We start from the raw sequence: 19579 nt of genomic DNA on the forward strand, positions 1-19579 counted from the left end.
TCTCCTTCTTCGTTGGTAGTTTGCGTAAAGGAGCCTATGGCCAAAAGTCTTTTTTCCTGTTTTTTATGGGAGTTTCCTGTTACCATTTAAGGTCCCTGGACAGGGTTGTCATATGTGTAAAGATTGTAAAGCCCTCCCAGGCAAATTTGTGTCTGCCATGTGTGTCTGCTAATTAACTACATCTTCATTCTTGAAAACATTTTGAATTATTTTAAATCCACCAGTATTCAATTTCAGCAACTTTAGAATAGCTTAGGAAAAACTTTTCCAAGTGTTAAATAGTGGTTTTAATGTTTAACTGAATGGTTGCAAGATTAATATGACTTATGTTTATGTCGTGCTTTATGTTAAAGCATATGTTTCTGAATATGTGTCGTAAATGCACTCTTCAAAACTTGAACTCTCCACCAAGATCAGAATGAAATAAAAATAAAAATCTCTTAACAGTGTGCTTTCATCAATTCATAAAATGTACATCAACAGCGCTGTGTGTCAAATAATTTTAAATCAGAAATAAAAATGAATTAAATAAATTCTCAACACTGATAATACTTACATAGAATGTTTGAGAATCACAGAAAAAGACGGGAGTACAACAATTTATTTGAAAGCACAAATAAAATGTATTATTTGTGTTTACCTATGAAGAGTAGTACATGCTAATAATAAATTATGTCTCGGGAAAAAATAACTTTAGTTAGTTAATACACTTTAGAGGGTTGAGAATTGTATTTCTATTTGACTTTAAAGTAATTTCTTGGGTCGGAAGGAGCAGTCTGACATGGTAAATTCATAAAATAACATTTTAATGTAACGTTGCATAAAATCCCTAACTAAACTAGAACCTCAGTATGATTGATCCGGTAATGAAAGGACGGTTTTGACGTCTCTAAATATTACAAGACATCAGATATGCCTTGTATAATTCCAGTGGTGTCCAGATAGCACCATTGTAGTTGCAGCTTGTCCCAACCTTGGTAAATATTTGGATGTGTATTCATCATTACATTTGTTGATATAATCTGGGTACTAAAACTTTGTGTAACAATGTTGTACTAATTGGAAAAAGAGACACACAAGAAATGCGTTTTAAAACTTAAACAACATAAATGGCTACCCTTAATGCTTATATTCAACCTATTATGTTAACCTAATTTATATTAAGTTACCTTTGTTGCTGAACTCTAGTGATTCAAGGCAGCACAGAGGCTCCCATGTGTTCTTTGACTTAGTTCCACTCGTTTAAAAGAGATGGGGATAAAACGCACATGCTAAAAACCATAATGTTCTTACTTTAAATTTAATGAATCGGTTACACAATGCCCTGCCACAATAAATGGGCTGTCAAAATCTGACTTTCTAAAAAAAATAAAATTCAAACATATATCAAAAGGAATGTATTAATCTATTTGAATTGCTGGCAAATAACACTCTACTAGTGAAAATAAAGAATCAACATCTTTACAAATAAATAAAAAAATGATGTTCCTGCAGTCAAAAGTTCGAAACACATTTACATGATCCCACCTGAAGCAGGGTGGAAATATAGTGTACTCCTGCCTGTACATGGAAGTGCCCTGCCAAACTGCAATCAGTTTGTCAGCAACCATTTATGTCTTCCTATTTCAAGTTTGTCTCTGATCTTTTCCATTACTTTGTTTTTTTAACAGAACCCACACACTACAAAAGAAACCTACGTAATAACCGGTGTAAGTAACCTGCTTTGTATTGTGAAATTGGCCTCTTGCTTAAAGTATAAATTGTTGAGGTGACAAGCCTATACAAGAAAGCCAAATCTTCAATTGTAGCCTGTCCGACATCATTTATTATGGCTTACCAATGTGGATTATTTACTAAATCCTTCCTCTCACCACAAATGTAAGTAGAACATTATTGGATATTTACGATGTTTTACAGGGACGCCACTGAAGAAGTACCTGTAATACAACACATTGTGCAGGTGATTGTTGGCCTTTTGCAGGATATTCAATCTTAACACCACAGGTCACAGGTTGGCCTATATTTACTGCGATGTATGCATAATAATGATGCATCAAACTTTCTCCTATGTAGATTCAAAATTGAGACACATTGATATTAATGTAAATGAAATGGCTAATCCCATTACCGTTCAAAATAACTTTTTATGTCATAGTATACAGGGCATTACAGTATTACTGTTACACATCCTATAATGAATTGTATATTTTTATGCCTCAGCCCTTGTGGAATTATTCTGAAACAGTAACAACTATAAAAAGGTGAAGCTAAAATAAAGATATTTTCAAAACATACCTAGAAGTTTCCTTTTATGCCTTTAGTGACAAATACATATGAATATAAACTACCTTTTACACTGTCAGTAAGCAACAATTCAACTAGTCCGCCTTGAATGTTATGGCTTATCAGAAGGCAACAGTAACATTTTGCAAAAATAAAAACTGCAGTTGTTAAATACATGCATGTTAGTAAGAAACTCAGACTAACCTTTTCAAACACACCTGTGTCCCGAGTTTTTTCTTCTTTTTACCCTCAATCTTTCACCACTTCTATCGTTGTTGTTGTGTCTTTCTGCATAAGAGACAGAAGAAATTTAACTTGACCAATCCTACTTTTTTAACAGGATTACAATCTAAAATATGTTGCTTTTAAAATAATTGTTGCAACAGGGTCAGGAAGTACCTTTCTCTCCTGGTCCCTCTGTATTGGTTTTGGTCCCTTCAACCAATTTAGCATTATTCACAGTCACAAGAAACAGATCAATCACCACATAATCAGTTACTGTGAAAATAAATGCACAAATTATCAGCACTGGCTTTATTACAAACCAATATGGTACCAACATTTCTGATTCTTACCAGTTTTAAGTAACGAAAAAAAGTGATTGAAGTGTGGTCTGACAGCAGTCAGGCTAAAGTGCTGCCAGTGTACTGCATGGCCTGGGAGGTGTTGTTCATCAGGAATGAGAGCTTAGCTATCATCCTCCTGTCTCCCACCACCTCCACAGTATCCAGAGGACACCCCAGCACACTGCTGGCCTTCCTTACCAGCTTGTCTAGTCTCCTTCCGTCAGTCACCGTGATCCTGCTGCTCCAGAAGACCACTCCTTAAAAGATAGCCAATACCACCACAGAGTCACAGAGTCAAAGAAGGTCTTCAAGTGCTCCCTGTGTTTCGGCCGAAAGCTGAATGTGGACCCAAGAGCAGCACAGGAGTTACGGAAGGTTTTAGGGGGTAAATAAAATGGTTTATTTTAGAGCTGCAACTAACGATTATTTTAATAATTGATTAATCGGTTGATTATTTTTTCGATTAATCGGTTAAAAAAATAATAATTTTAAAGCATTGATTTGCAACCTTTTATTACAAAAACAGAACTGACAGTGCACATCTTAACAATAAAGAATTTATTAAAAAAATAAAGAAATACAAACCAGAAAACTTTGTCGACCACAAGCCGCTGGTTTTCGCCATGGCCAAGGTGGCAGAGCTGTGGTCTGCCCGCCAGCAACGTCATCTGTCTTACATTTCCGAGTTCACCACGGATTTACAGCACGTGGCCGGTAAGGACAATCAGGTGGCGGACACGGGCTGTGGCAGGGGTAGTCCATCTTGGTCTGGATTACAGCCACATGGCAGCGGACCAGACCACAGACCCAGATGTGCACACCCTGAGGGCCTCGATTACGGGTTTGAAAATCGAGGATGTGGTTTTTGGTGAAGCAGACACCACGCTCATGTGTGACGTCTCCACAGGCAGTCCTCGACCGATCGTTCCCACGGGGTGGAGCTGACGAATTTTTGATGCCATCCATGGTCTCTCCCACCATGGTTCGAAAAGCGTCACAGAGGCTGGTAGCGGAGAAGTTTGTTTGGCACGGCCTCAAAAAGAACTTAAGACACTGGATTACCACTTGCCTTGAGTGCCAAAGGGCCAAAGTACACCGCCACACTAAAGCCCCATTAGAGTTGTTCCCAGTACCAGAGAGGCGGTTGGACCATGTTAACGTGGATCTGGTTGGCCCTCTGCCCTCCTCTCATGGTTTCACCTACCTGTCGACCATGGTTGACAGGACCACCCGTTGGCCTGAGGCTGTGCCACTGCCATCGTTGGCATCTGTCGAGATGACACAAGCATTTATTGGCACCTGGGTTGCCCGTTTCGACACCCCTTCGGACATATTCTCTGACCGGGGCGCGCAGTTCACGTCTGAGCTGTGCAACGCAGTGGCCCAGAGCCTCGGAACAAAACTCCACCGCACGACTGCATACCACCCGCAGGCTAACGGGCTCTGTGAGCAATTTCATAGATCAATGAAGGCTTCTCTTCGTGCCGCCTCAAGGACAGCAACTTGGTCGACAAGCTCCCGTGGGTGATGCTTGGCATCAGGACTGCGCCGAAGGAACATCCCGATTGGGCTTCAGACATCTGAATACGTTTGTTATTCACCATGACGCTCACAGGGGACCGCTACGCCCGCCCTACGAGGGCCCATTCTGTGTTTTGGAGACAGGAGACAAACATTTTGTGGTAGACATGGGGGGTAAATCGGAGCGACTCTCCATTGATCGCCTCAAACCAGCTCATTTGGACATTGCTAGGCCCATTGAATTGGCCTAGCCCCCACGACGCGGGTGTCCTCCAGCTCTGCAACCACCCACTGCTCCTCTCCCTTCCAAGACTTCCACACTCCAGGCCCCAAACTCGTGTCCTGGTGGTACGCCTGCCACGGTATTCTCTCCTCGACCCCCTGTAAAATACAGCCGTTCTGGATGGTTAATACGACCACCTCTCCGATGATTGTTTTTCTTGTATGGTGAATTCTGGGGGGACGTGTGTAGTGAATGTGGTTTCATAATTCACCTTTGTTCATAGTGACTGTTCCCGGATCGCGGTCCCTTTTAAGAGTTTGGCGGTTGTTGATGACCGAAGCCCGGAAGTAGATTAGATTAGTGGGCAGCACGATTCAGTTTTATCCTTTGGAGATGTGAAATAAACGAGTGACACACTTGTGTGCTCAACTTCAGGAATTGCCTTTTCCTTTTAAATGCAACTTCCACAGGTTGTTAATTACATATCGAACTACAAATCCCAGCAACACTTCCTCTGCATGAAGCCACGTTATATCGGACTGTTGCACCTCCGAGGAGATATTTGCACGTCGCTTCTCTTGAAGCACCGCGTTATTTTAAAACAAAGACATTATTTAACCCAACAGCGCGGCTCAAACAGAGAATGAACGTCTAGCTAGCAAGCTAACGACAACGGTTAGTCTAGCTGTTGAGTGATTGTACACGCAAGGCGACTATGCAGTGTGAGTGACAAACGAGAGGCTACAGGGCTGCACCTGAACCTCCTGGACTTTCGGTCTGCTGCACTCCGCTCCACACTGCAAAAACTTAAATCTAAGTAAGATGAAATATCTTAAATCAAGGCATTATACGCTTGTTTTTTGATTGACAAGATATTTCTTCTTATCAGGCAGTTTTAATTTTAGAGCATTTCACTTGTTTCAAGAAGTCTTGGCAAGTCAAATTTTCCTGTTTTGTTGGCAGATAATTTGTCTTATTTCAAGTAATATTTCCCTCATTTTATTACTTTTTTTTCTTGTTTTTGGAAGCTGAATTTTTGCAGTGCACTCAACTGTTTAGTTCAATACTCAAACATCTGCGCAACTTATTGAACTTTTTTAATAATCATTTTTTATCGATTTTATTGATTCATTTATTTACACAAAAATAAACAAATATCTTATAAGTTCCATATCTTTATATGGAACAGGTCAGGGTTAAAATCCAGTGGTGAGCAAGCAGGCAGATGACAGGTAGGAATCCAAGATCCTGGGGGGGAAAAAGAACAAGGTGAGCAGGGAAATAAGATGACGAACCAGAATCAAAAACCCAGGGGGCCTGAATTTCGAAAATACCACTAAGGTGACGAAGCGATCTTGCGGTGACTAGCAAGAAGATATACTGCAGACTCTGATTGTAGATTGCCGTCAGCTGTTCCTGCAGCTGTTCCGTCAGCGGTTCCTGCAGCTGCACATTTAAAGCTCTTCTGTTGTTGTTGAATAATCTCTGTGAAAACCTCCTTTGTTGTCTTAGGAGTTTTCGCAGTGACTGAGCACGGGTTTTCCTCATGGATCAGGATATAAACAGTCTATATACAGAGTCTAAAATATTGCATAAACCTTAACAGATGTAAAATCACAGAGGGTTACGGTTTATCTCCTGTTCTATCCGTGCACCTGGCCCACAATCTGTAGGAGGACATGCGACAAGTGACACGCGTGTCTGACAGTCTCTCCTCTCTCAGGTGTGCGTGACATAGGCACACAGGACTTGGGCATAATGCTGAACTCTACACGGTCCTGAAGATGGTTAATGTGAAATGTGAAGCAAAATCCCTTTTAATGTGAAGCCACTCCACATTAATGTGAAGCCACACCCCAATAATGTGAAGCCGCACCCCGTTAACTTGAAGGCACACCCCGTTAATGTGAAGCCACACCCCGTTAACTTGAAGCCACACCCCGTTAACGTGAAATCTCACCTCTTTAACGAACAGTCACACCCTGTTCACGTGAAGTGTGAAGCTACAGCCCGTTAATGTCAACCCACACCTAATTAATGTGAAACAACACCCTGTTAACGTGAAGCCACACCATTTTAACGTGAAGCGACACCCAGTTAATATAAAACCACACCTAATTATTGTGAAGCAACACCAAGTTAATCTGGAGCCACACACCAATAACTTAAAACCACACCCCGTTATTGTGAAGTCACACTCCGTTAACGTGAAGCCACACCCCGTTAACAGGAATTGTGAAGCCACACCCCGTTATTGTGAAGCCAAACTCTGTTAACGTGAAGCCACGCCCCATCAACTTAAAACGTGAAGCCACACCCCGTAACGTAAAACTTCACGCCACAAGCCATTATTTGAAAGACACACCCCCTTAAACTGAAGCCACACCCCGTTAACATAAGCCACACCCCTTTAACGTGAAACGTAAAGCCACACCCAGTTATTTTGAAGCCATACCTCATTATTAAAAAAGCCACACCTCTTTAACGTGAAATCTCCCCATTTAATGTAAAGCCACACCCCGTTAACATGAAATCTGAAGCCACACCCCGTTAATGTGAAACGTGAAGCCACACCCTGTTAACGTAAAACGTAAAGGAGACCCCATTAATGTGAAGCCACACCCCCTTCATGTGAAGCCACACCCCATTAACTTGAAACAAGAAGCCACACCCAATTAACATTTAGCCACATTCCCGTTAAAGTAAAACATAAATCCACACCCCCATCAATGTGAAGCCACACCCACTTAATGTGAGGTCACACCCCATAATTGTGAAGCCACACCCCATTAATGTGAAGCCACACCCCGTTAACTTGAAAACACACCCTGTTAACGTTAAACAAGAAGCCACAACCCGTTAACGTGAAGCCACACCTCGTTAACGTGAAGCCACACCTCGTTAACGTGAAATCGTACCCCGTGTAATGTAAAGCCACACTTCGTTAACGTGAAATCAAACCCCGTTAACGTAAAGCCACACACCCGACATGAAACTTGAAGCCACACCCCGTTAAAGTGAAGCCACACCTCATTAGTGTGAAGCTACACCCAATTAATGTGAAGCAACACCCCCTTGATGTGAAGCCACACCCAGTTAACATGAAGCCACACCCAGTTAACATGAAGCCACGCCCCTTTAACGTGAAGCCACACCTCATTAATGTGAAGCACACCCCTTGAAGCCACACCCCTTTAAACTCCGTTAACGTGAAGCCATACCCCGTTATTGTGAAACCTGAAGCCAAGCAAGTTAATGTGAAGCCACACCTCATATCTGAAAAAGCCACAACCCGTTAACGTCAAGCCACATCGCACTAACGTGACGCCACACCCCTGTAACTTAAAATGTGAAGTTACACCTCGGTAATGTGAAACGTTAAGCCGTACCCCGTTAATGTGAAGCCATACCTTATCAATGTGAAGCCACACCCAATAAAGGTAAAGCCAAACCTAATTAACGTGAAGCCACACCCCGTTAACGTGAAATGTGAAGCCACACCCCATTAACTTGAAATCATACCCAGTTAACATGAAACAAGAAGCCACACCCAGTTAACGTTAAGCCACACCCCGTTAAAGTAAAATATAACACCACACCCCCATAATTGTGAAGCCACACCCCGTTAAGGTGAAGCCACACCCCGTTAATGAGAAACCAGACCCCATTAACGTGAAACGTGACTCTCCACCACAGTAACGTGAAGCCACACCTCGTGAACGTGAACCGTTAACGTAAAACGTGAAGCCATACCCTGTTAATGTAAAGCCACAGTAAAACATGAAGCCTTACCCCGTTAAACTCAAATCACACCCTATTAACGTGGAGCCACACCAAATTAACGTGAAGCCACACCCTGTTAACATGAAACGTAAAGCCACTCCCCGTTAACATGAAACATTAAGCCAACACCCCGTTAACGTAAAGCAGCACCCCCATTAATGTGAAGCTACACCCTGTTAACGTGAAGCCACAAGCCGTTAACGTGAAATCACACTGCCTTGACGTTTACACACAACCCACAACCCGCTAACATAAAACGTAAAGCCACACCCCCATTAATGTATACCTACACCCAGTTAATGTGAAGGCACACCCCGTTGATATGAAGCCACACCCCGTTAACATGAAGCCACACCCCGATAACGTGAAATCACAACCTGTAGACGTAAAGCCACACCCCATTAACATGAACTGTAAAGCCACACCCCCATTGAAGCGACACCCAGTTAATGTGAAGCCACACCCTCTTAAGGTAAAACCACACCCCGTTGACGTAAAGCCACACCCCATTAACATGAAATGTAAAGCCACAATCCAATTAATGTGAATCTACATCCAGTTAATGTGAAGCCACACTGCGTTGACGTGAAGCCACACCCCGTTAATGTAAAACTACACCTTGGTATTGTGAAGCCAAGCTCCGTTAACGTAAAACGTGAAGCCACACCCCGTTATTTTGAAGACACACCCCATCAATGTTAAGCCACAACCCGTTAACGTAAAACGTAAAGCAACACCCAGTTAACATAAAGGCACATCCCATTAATGTAAAACATTAATGGGATGTGCCTTTACGTGAAACTACACCGTGGTATTGTAAAGCCAAATTCTGTAAACGTAAAGCCACACCCTGTTAACTTAAAACATGAAGCCACACCCCGTTAACGTAAAACGTAAAGCAACACCCAGCTAACGTAAACCCACATCCCGTTAATGTGAAACATGAAGCCACACCCCGTGAACTTAAAGCCACAACCGCATTAATATGAAGCTACACCCAGTTAATGTGAAGCCACACCCCTTTATTGTGAAGTCAAACTCCGATAACGTTAAGCCAAACCCTGTGAACGTGAAACGTAAATCGACACCCTGTTAACGTGAGATCATACCCCGTTAAGTGAAGCCACATCCCGTTAATGTAAAGCTACACCCTTTTAACTTGAAGCAACAACCCGTTGTTGTGAAGCCACACCCCGTTAACTTCGAGTCACACCACACTAACGTGACGCCACACCCAGGTAACTTAAAATGTGAAGTTACTCCCCGTTAATGTCAAACGTTAAGCCGTACCCAATTAATGTGAAGCCATACCTTATCAATGTGAAGCCACACCCAATAAAGGTAAAGCCACACCTAATTAACGTGAAGCCACACCCAGTTAACGTGAATTGTGAAGCCACACCCCATTAACTTGAAATCACACCCTGTTAACATGAAACAAGAAGCCACACCCAGTTAACGTTTAGCCACACCCTCATCCCTGGCCTCGTCCCTGGGGTAAAACATAACACCACACCCCCATTATTGTGAAGCCACAACTCATTTTTGTGAAGCCACACCCCGTTATTGTGAAGCCACACCCCCTTAACGTGAAGCCACACCCTGTTAACGTAAAACATGAAGCCACATCCCATTTTTGTGAAGCCACACCCTGTGAAAAGAAAAAAAAGAATTCTTTAAGAAAATCTAGTTTTCAACTCTGTTCAGCCTGAAACGTCTTTTAAGAGCATAAAACTGAAGAATTGCAGCTTTCAGGCAGTACAGTGATGAAAGCATCTGTTGTGCAGGTTTTGATCCTGTTTTATTTTGTAGTACTGTGTCTACCTGTAGTGGTTTTGTTGTCCTGTCCGTTTGGTAGTCGTCCTTGATTCAGGGTTTTACTGCCCTTTTGTTTTTTTTTTGTTGCTCTTGCCGGTCCTTGTTTTTGTTCTATTAAAGATTCCTGGAACAGTACTTCGGCGTTTGGGTCCTGTTTTGCACACATCCCATAACAGCATCAGGTTTTTGTTAAGAGCATAAAAATGAGAAAATGTAGCTATCAGGCAATAAAGTGATGAACGCATCAGGTATTCATCAAAATAACATACAGCTTGTACGTCTTGTTTTCTGATACACTTTGTTGATGAAAGAAATAAATAAAAAGAATTTCTTAAGATAATCTAGTTTTCAACTCTGTTTAGCCTGAAACATATTTTGAGAGCATAAAAATGAGCAACTGCAGCTTTCAGAAAGTATAGTGATGAAAGCATCAGGTTTTGATGAAAATAATATACAACTTGTAAGTCTAGTGTTCTGAGACAATTTCTTGATGAAAAAAATGAATAAAAATAACTTTTTTTAAGAAAATCTACTTTTCAACTCCGTTCAGCCTGAAACATCTTTTAAAAGCATAAAAATGAGAAAAGGCAGCTATCAGGCAATATAGTGATGAACACATGTATGCATGCATGCTGGGATCAAAATGACCAGCGTTTATCACTAAGCCCTCCCATCGCCGTCGTCCCCGAGGTCATAGTGACCCGCGTTTATCGCTGAGCCCTCCCCTCGCCGTTGTCCCTGGGGTCATAATGACCCGCGTTTATCGCCGAGCTCCTGGCCTCGTCCCTGGGGTCAGAATGACCCGCGTTTATCGCCGAGCTCCTGGCCTCGCCGTCGTACCTGGGGTCAGATTGACCCGCATTTATCTCCAAGCTCCTGGCCCCATCCCTGGAGTCATAATGACCCCGCGTTTATCACCGAGCTCCTGGCCTCGTCCTTGGGTCAGAATGACTCTCGAGTTTGAGCGAGCCCTCGGCCTCGTCCTTGGGTCGAAATGACCCGAGTTTTACGTTGTATTACAAGTCATCACGTATGCCAAATGTAAAAAAATATATAATACAAATAAAGAAATGACAAGACAGTTGCATTGTATTGTTTGTTTTTTAATTTTTATTTAGTCATCACCAGTGTTACAAGCAACGACACAGGACACACACACACGCGCGCGCGCACGCACACACACACACACACACACACACACACACACACACACACACACACACACAAATGTGTCCGCCACAGGATCACGGTTTGAAATGCAGATGACTGACGTAGGGTTCGAGCTCCCCAGCGAGCTCTTTCATTCTCCGGTAGCACTGCAAGCTGTGGATCAGGGGCGTGCGCCTGCACACGTAACACCACGGACGCGCATCCAGCGTCACGTACATCCCGTCTGTCGGCGTCGGCGTAGCGAGATTCCGAGGAGGGCCGGGGGCCGCGACGGCTTTCGGGTGCGCGACGAACACTCTGCGGAATCTCTCTTGTCCGATCTCGATCTTCAGACGCTCCGCGGTGTATGTCGCCTTCGGGTTGGCGCACCCTCCCCGGGCCTAGTAAGCGTGCCGATTCAGAAACGTGTCGCCGGGGGGCAATCGGCTCGAGATGCTCGGGTCGCACTCGGCGCACCGGCGAGAGTCCCGGCCCCGTGCGATCCACGGAGCCCGGCCCGCCCAAACGGGCGAACCGATGTTCGGATTCGGTCGCGGCGGCGGCACCCGCCTCTCGGGCAAACGCGGAATCGTCAAAGGCCTGATCCCGGTCCCCCCCTCGATCGACGCCGTCGGACGCGACTCTCCACGCTCTCAGCAGCGGCGGCGACGCTTGGTCCGCCCTGTGCGGAAACATCACCCGTCGCCTGGCTTCTCGAGTGGAGTGGAATCGTCCCAGGCCGGCACAGTCGCGGCCAGAGCCCATTCGATCGGCCTGGACGGGGTCGCGTTCCATCCGTTCACTCCGCTTCACGAGAAAACGGTCGGACTCGGCGGGCTGTCGGGGAATCGCCTCCAGCCGGTACGTTCTCACCGTCCGCGGCTCGCAGCCGGTCGACGAGCCCGGCCGCGTCCCGGTCAAAGTACGGATCGGGGGCGGCCGGCTCGAGTCTTTCGTTTCTACGGCCGATGTCGGCGCAGGGCGCGACTTTCGTCGTCTGCTTTCCGAGGCTGCCATCGGGCAGTCGGCGAATTGTCGCGGGCCGGCGTGTTCTCGCCTCTGTTTGCAGAAGACATATCTGACGTGTTCCATCTGTGATCAAGGGTCACTGGTCTTTTATTTATCGAAACGATATTGCCTCACCCACGGGCCTGCACCTCGCCTCGCCTCGCCTCACCCCGCCCGTCTGTATCTCACCAACCGTTCGGTCGCCCTCAGCTTCGACATTACCTCGCGTACGCGTCGACGGAAAAAAAAAGAGAAGAAGAAAAAGAAACATACTAAACTAAAAACTGTCTACGGTGCCCAGTGTTTACATATTCTTTTTTTTCCGGTCGTGCGCTGCTGGTGGAGAGGCCCCCACACTCACCACTCTACCAAAGTCAACATGACGGCGCCTCGATTCAACACAAGTCAGCTCATCTAAAAATTATATTTGTATGATTATATTCGATGATCTTTTAATGAATACCTGAAGCTTCTATGACTACACTGCCCGAAAGCTGCATTTACTCATTTTCATGCTCTTACACGACGTTTTAGGCTAAACGGAGTTGAAAACTAGATTTTCTTAAACAATTCTTTTTTTACAACGTTCCATATAGAAAGTGTCTCAGAACATCGGGACTACAAATTATAAGATCTTTTAATCAATACCTGAAGCTTTCATCACGATACTGGTCCTAAGCTGCATTTAATCATTTTTATGCTCTTAAACGACTTTTCACACTGAACAGAGTTCAGTGTGAAAGATTCTTTGTTTTTAAATTTTCCATCAAGAAAGTGTCTCAGAACATCGGAACTACAAATTGTATGATACTTTCTTAAATACCTAAAGCTTTCATCACTATACTGGCCGTAAGCTGCATTTACTCATTTTTATGCTCTTAAACAACGTTTCACACTGAACAGAGTTCAACACTAGATTTTTCTTAACGAATTCTTTTTTTTAAAATTTTCCATCAAGAATGTGACTGAACATTGGAACTTCAAATTGTATGATAATTTTCATGAATAACTGAAGCTTTCATCACTGTACTGGACATAGGCTGCATTTACTCATTTCTATGCTCTTAAACGACTTTTCACACTGAACAGAGTTCAAAACTAGATTTACTAAAAGAATGCATTTTTTTTAATTTTCTATCAAGAAAGTGTCTCAGAACATCGGAACTACAAATTGTATGATGATTTTCATGAATACCTGAAGCTGTCATCACTATACTGCCCGTAAGCTGCATTTACTCAATTTTATGCTCTTAAACGACGTTTCACATTGAACAGAGTTCAAAACTAGATTTTCTTAAAGATTCTTTTTTTAAATTTTCCATCAAGAAAGTGTCTCAGAACATCGGAACTACAAATTGTATGAAAATGTTCATGAATACCTGAAGCTTTCATCACTATATTGCCCGTAAGCTGCATATACTCATAATTATGCTCTTTAACGACGTTTCACACTGAACAGAGTTCAAAACTAGATTTTCTTAACAAATTCATTTTATTTTAATTTTCCAGTAAGAAAGTGTCTCAGAACATCGGAACTACAAATTGTATGATGATTTTCATGAATACCTGAAGCTTTCATCACTATACTGGCCGTAAGGTGCATTTACTAATTTGTATGCTCTTAAACGACGTTTCAACCTGAACAGCGATGAAAACTAAATTTTGTTTAAACAAATCTTTATTTTAAACGTTCCATAAAGAAAGTGTCTCAGAACACCGGAACTGCAAATTGTATGATACTTTCTTAAATACCTGAAGCTTTCATCACTATATTGCCCATACGCTGCATTTACTCATTTTTATGCTCTTAAACGACGTTTCACACTAAACAGAGTTGAAAACTAGATTTTATTTACGAATTCATTTTTTTTTTTTAATTTTCTATCAAAAAAGTGACTTGGAACGTCTGAACTACAAATTGTATGATGATTTTCATGAATACCTGAAGCTTTCATCACTATATTGGCCGTAAGGTGCATTTACTAATTTGTATGCTCTTAAACGACGTTTCAACCTGAACAGCGATGAAAACTAAATTTTGTTTAAACAAATCTTTATTTTAAACGTTCCATAAAGAAAGTGTCTCAGAACACCGGAACTGCAAATTGTATGATACTTTCTTAAATACCTGAAGCTTTCATCACTATATTGCCCATACGCTGCATTTACTCATTTTTATGCTCTTAAACGACGTTTCACACTAAACAGAGTTGAAAACTAGATTTTATTTACGAATTCATTTTTTTTTTAAATTTTCTATCAAAAAAGTGACTTGGAACGTCTGAACTACAAATTGTATGATGATTTTCATGAATACCTGAAGCTTTCATCACTATATTGGCCGTAAGCTGCATTTACTCATTTTTATGCTCTTAAACAACGTTTCACACTGAACAGAGTTCAAAACTATATTTTCTTAACGAATTTTTTATTTTTTATTTTCCTGTAATAAAGTGTCTCAAGACATCGGAATTTTCCATCAAGAAAGTGACACGGAACATCGGAACTTCAAATTGTATTATGATTTTCATGAATACCTGAATACCATCACTATACTTCAAAACTATATTTTCTAAAACAATCCATTTTTTTAATTTTCTATCAGGAAAGTGAATTGAAACATCGGAACTACAAATTGTATGATTCTTTCTTAAATACCTGAAGCTTTCATCACTATACTGGCCGTAAGCTGCATTTACTCATTATTATGCTCTTAAACGACGTTTCACACTGAACAGAGTTCAAAACTAGATTTTCTAATTGAATCCATTTTTTTTAAAATTTTCTGTCAAGAAAGTGAATTGAAACATCGGAACTTCATATTGTATGATTACTTTTAATAATAAATGAAGCTTTCACTATACTGGAACATCAGAACTTCAGAACATCAGAACTTCAAATTGTATGATGATTTTCAAAAACAAATGAAACTTTGTGGCCGTTAGCTGCAATTACTCATTTGTATGCTCTTAAATGACGTTTCAGACCGATCAGAGTTCAAAACTAGATTTTCTTAAAGATTCATTTTTTTTTAAATTTCTATCAAGAAAGTGACATCGAACATCGGAACTTCAAATAGTATGATGATTTTCAATAATAAATGAAGCTTTCATCACTATACTGGCCGTAAGCTGCATTTACTCATTGTTATGCTCTTAAATGTTCAAAACTTTTCATAACGAATTGATTTTTTTCTTAATTTTCCTGTAAGAAAGTGTCTCAGAACATCGGAACTACAAATTGTATGATACTGCATTTACTCATTATTATGCTCTGAAACGACGTTTCACACTGAACAGAGTTCAAAACTAGATTTTCTTAACGAATTCATTTTTTTTAATCGTCCAGTAATAAAGTGTCTCAGAACATCGGAACTACAAATTGTATTATATGTTCGAGTGTTTATGTGTTTGTGTGCATCCTCCCGCGGTCTCATGGTCAATATTGACCCACTGCTTGTGTTTACATATGTATGCATGTAGGTATGTATTTATAAAGCCCTTAGTCGAAGTCATCCCTCAGGTAATACTGACCCGCGTTTATCGCCGAGCCCTCCACTCGCCGGCGTCTCTGGGGTCATACTGACCCGCGTTTATCGCCGAGCCCTCACCTCGCCGTCGTCCCTGGTGTCAAAGTGACCCGCGTATATCGCCGAGCTCCCGGCCTCGTCCCTCTGGGTCAGAATGACCCGCGTGTATCGCCGAGCTCCCGGCCTAGTCCCCGGGGTCAGAATGACCCGCGTTTATCGCCGAGCTCCCGGCCTCGTCCCCCGGGGTCAGAATGACCCGCGTTCATCGCCGAGCACTCCCCTCGCCGTCGTCCCCCTGGGTCAGAATGACCCGCGTTCATCGCAAGTGCCGAAGAAGCGAAAACAAAATGGCCGTTTGAAAAACCGCCTTCCCGAGGTCCCTCGATCTCGGGGACGGGACCGTTGGAACCGCGACGGCCGTATTAGTGGGAGCGTAGCAAACCCGAGGCCCTCCGACTTCGGGTGAAAGCTGCACGAGCCGCAGAAGCGAAAACAAAATGGCCGATTTAGAAAACTGCCTTCCCCAGGTCCCGCGAGCTCGGCGACGGGATCGTCGGAACCGCGACGGCCGTATCAGTGGGAGCGCGGCACACTCGAGTCCTTCCGACTTTCCGTGAACGCTACACGAGCCGAAGAAGCAAAAAAACAAAATGGCCGATTTAGAAAAGGGACTTCCCGAGGTCCCAGGAGCTCGGGGAATGGACCGTTGGAACCGCGACGGCCGTATTAGTGGGAGCACAGCAAACTCGAGTGCTTCCGACTTTCCGTGAAAGCTACACGAGCCGAAGAAGCAAAAAAACAAAATGGCCGATTTAGAAAAGTGACGTCCCGAGGTCTCACGATCTCGGGGACGGGACTGTTGGAACCGCGACGGCCGTTTTAGTGGGAGGCAGAAAACTCGAGTCCTTCCGACTTTCTGTGAAAGCTACACGAGCCGAAGAAGCAAAAAAACAAAATGGCCGATTTAGAAAAGTGACGTCCCGAGGTCCCACGATCTCGGGGACGGGACTGTTGGAACCGCGACGGCCGTTTTAGTGGGAGGCAGAAAACTCGAGTCCTTCCGACTTTCTGTGAAAGCTACACGAGCCGAAGAAGCAAAAAAACAAAATGGCCGATTTAGAAAAGTGACGTCCCGAGGTCCCACGATCTCGGGGACGGGACTGTTGGAACCGCGACGGCCGTATTAGTGGGAGCACAGCCAACTCGAGTCCTTCCGACTTTGTGTGACAGCTGCAAGAGCCGAAGAAGCGAAAACAAAATGGCCGATTGAAAAACCGCCTTCCCGAGGTCCCTCGATCTCGGGGACGGAACCGTTGGAACCGCGATGGCCGTATTAGTAGGAGCACAGCCAACGCAAGTGCCTCCGACTTTGGGCGAATGCTGCACGAGCTGAAGCGAAAACAAAATGGCCGATTTAGAAAAGTGTCTTCCCGAGGTCCCGCGAGCTCGGCGACGGGATCGTCGGAACCGCGACGGCCGTATCAGTGGGAGCGCAGCAAACCCGAGGCCCTCCGACTTTGGGCGAATGCTGCACGAGCCGCTGAAGCGAAAACAAAATGGCCGATTTAGAAAAGTGCCTTCCCGAGGTCCCGCGAGCTCGGCAACGGGATCGTCGGAACTGCGACGGCCGAATTAGTGGGAGCGCAGCAAACTCGAGTGCTTCCGACTTTTCGCGAAAGCTGCACGAGCCGAAGAAGCGAAAACAAAATGGCCGATTTAGAAAAGTGCCTTTCCGAGGTCCCGCGAGCTCGGCGACAGGATCGTCGGAACCACAACAGCCGTATCAGTGGGAGCGCGGCAAACTCGAGTGCTTCCGACTTTTCGCGAAAGCTGCACGAGCCGAAGAAGCGAAAACAAAATGGCCGATTTAGAAGAGTGCCTTTCCGAGGTCCCGCGAGCTCGGCGACAGGGTCGTCGGAACCGCAAAAGCCGTATCAGTGGGAGCGCGGCAAACTCGAGTGCTTCCGACTTTTCGCGAAAGCTGCACGAGCCGAAGAAGCGAAAACAAAATGGCCGATTTAGAAAATTGCCTTCCTGAGGACCCGCGAGCTCGGCGACAGGATCGTCGGAACCGCGACGGCCGTATCAGTGGGAGCGCAGCAAACTCGAGTGCTTCCGACTTTTCGCGAAAGCTGCACGAGCCGAAGAAGCGAAAACAAAATGGCCGATTTAGAAAATTGCCTTCCTGAGGACCCGCGAGCTCGGCGACAGGATCGTCAGAACCGCAACGGCCGTATCAGTGGGAGCGCAGCAAACTCGAGTGCTTCCGACTTTTCGCAAAAGCTGCACGAGCCGAAGAAGCGAAAACAAAATGGCCGATTTAGAAAAGTGCCTTTCCGAGGTCCCGCGAGCTCGGCGACAGGGTCGTCGGAACCGCAAAAGCCGTATCAGTGGGAGCGCGGCAAACTCGAGTGCTTCTGACTTTTTGCGAAAGCTGCACGAGCCGAAGAAGCGAAAACAAAATGGCCGATTTGAAAAAGTGCCTTGCAAAGGTCCAGCGAGCTCGGCGACGGGATTGTCGGAACCGCGACGGCCGTGTCAGTGGGAGCGCGGCAAACTCGAGTGCTTCCGACTTTCCGCGAAAGCTGCACGAGCCGAAGAAGCGAAAACAAAATGGCCGATTTGAAAAAGTGCCTTCCCGAGGTTCCGCGAGCTCGGCGACAGGATCGTCGGAACCGCAACGGCCGTATCAGTGGGAGCGCAGCACACTCGAGTTCCTCCGACTTTGGGCGAAAGCTGCATGAGCCGAAGAAGCGAAAACAAAATGGCCGATTTAGAAAAGTGCCTTTCCGAGGTCCCGAGAGCTCGGCGACAGGATCGTCGGAACCGCGACGGCCGTATCAGTGGGAGCGCAGCAAACTCGAGTGCTTCCGACTTTTCGCGAAAGCTGCACGAGCCGAAGAAGCGAAAACAAAATGGCCGATTTAGAAAAGTGCCTTCCGAGATCCCGCGAGCTCGGCGACGGGATCGTCGGAACCGCGACGGCCGTGTCAGTGGGAGCGCGGCAAACTCGAGTGGTTCCGACTTTCCGTGAAAGCTGCATGAGCCTAAGAAGCGAAAACAAAATGGCCGATTTGAAAAAGTGCCTTCCCGAGGTTCCGCGAGCTCGGCGACAGGATCGTCGGAACCGCAACGGCCGTATCAGTGGGAGCGCAGCACACTCGAGTTCCACCGACTTTGGGCGAATGCTGCACGAGCCGCTAAAGCGAAAACAAAATGGCCGATTTAGAAAATTGCCTTCCTGAGGTCCCGCGAGCTCGGCGACAGGATCGTCAGAACCGCAACGGCCGTATCAGTGGGAGCGCAGCAAACTCGAGTGCTTCCGACTTTTCGCGAAAGCTGCACGAGCCGAAGAAGCGAAAACGAAATGGCCGATTTAGAAAAGTGCCTTTCCGAGGTCCCGCGAGCTCGGCGACAGGGTCGTCGGAACCGCAAAAGCCGTATCAGTGGGAGCGCGGCAAACTCGAGTGCTTCTGACTTTTTGCGAAAGCTGCACGAGCCGAAGAAGCGAAAACAAAATGGCCGATTTGAAAAAGTGCCTTGCAGAGGTCCAGCGAGCTCGGCGACGGGATTGTCGGAACCGCGGCGGCCGTGTCAGTGGGAGCGCAGCACACTCGAGTTCCTCCGACTTTGGGCGAAAGCTGCATGAGCCGAAGAAGCGAAAACAAAATGGCCGATTTAGAAAAGTGCCTTTCCGAG

Source organism: Clinocottus analis, unplaced genomic scaffold (genome assembly GCF_023055335.1).
Source record: "Clinocottus analis isolate CAN_PGR_092001 unplaced genomic scaffold, fCliAna1.0.p SCAF_25, whole genome shotgun sequence".
NCBI lineage: Eukaryota > Metazoa > Chordata > Actinopteri > Perciformes > Cottidae > Clinocottus > Clinocottus analis.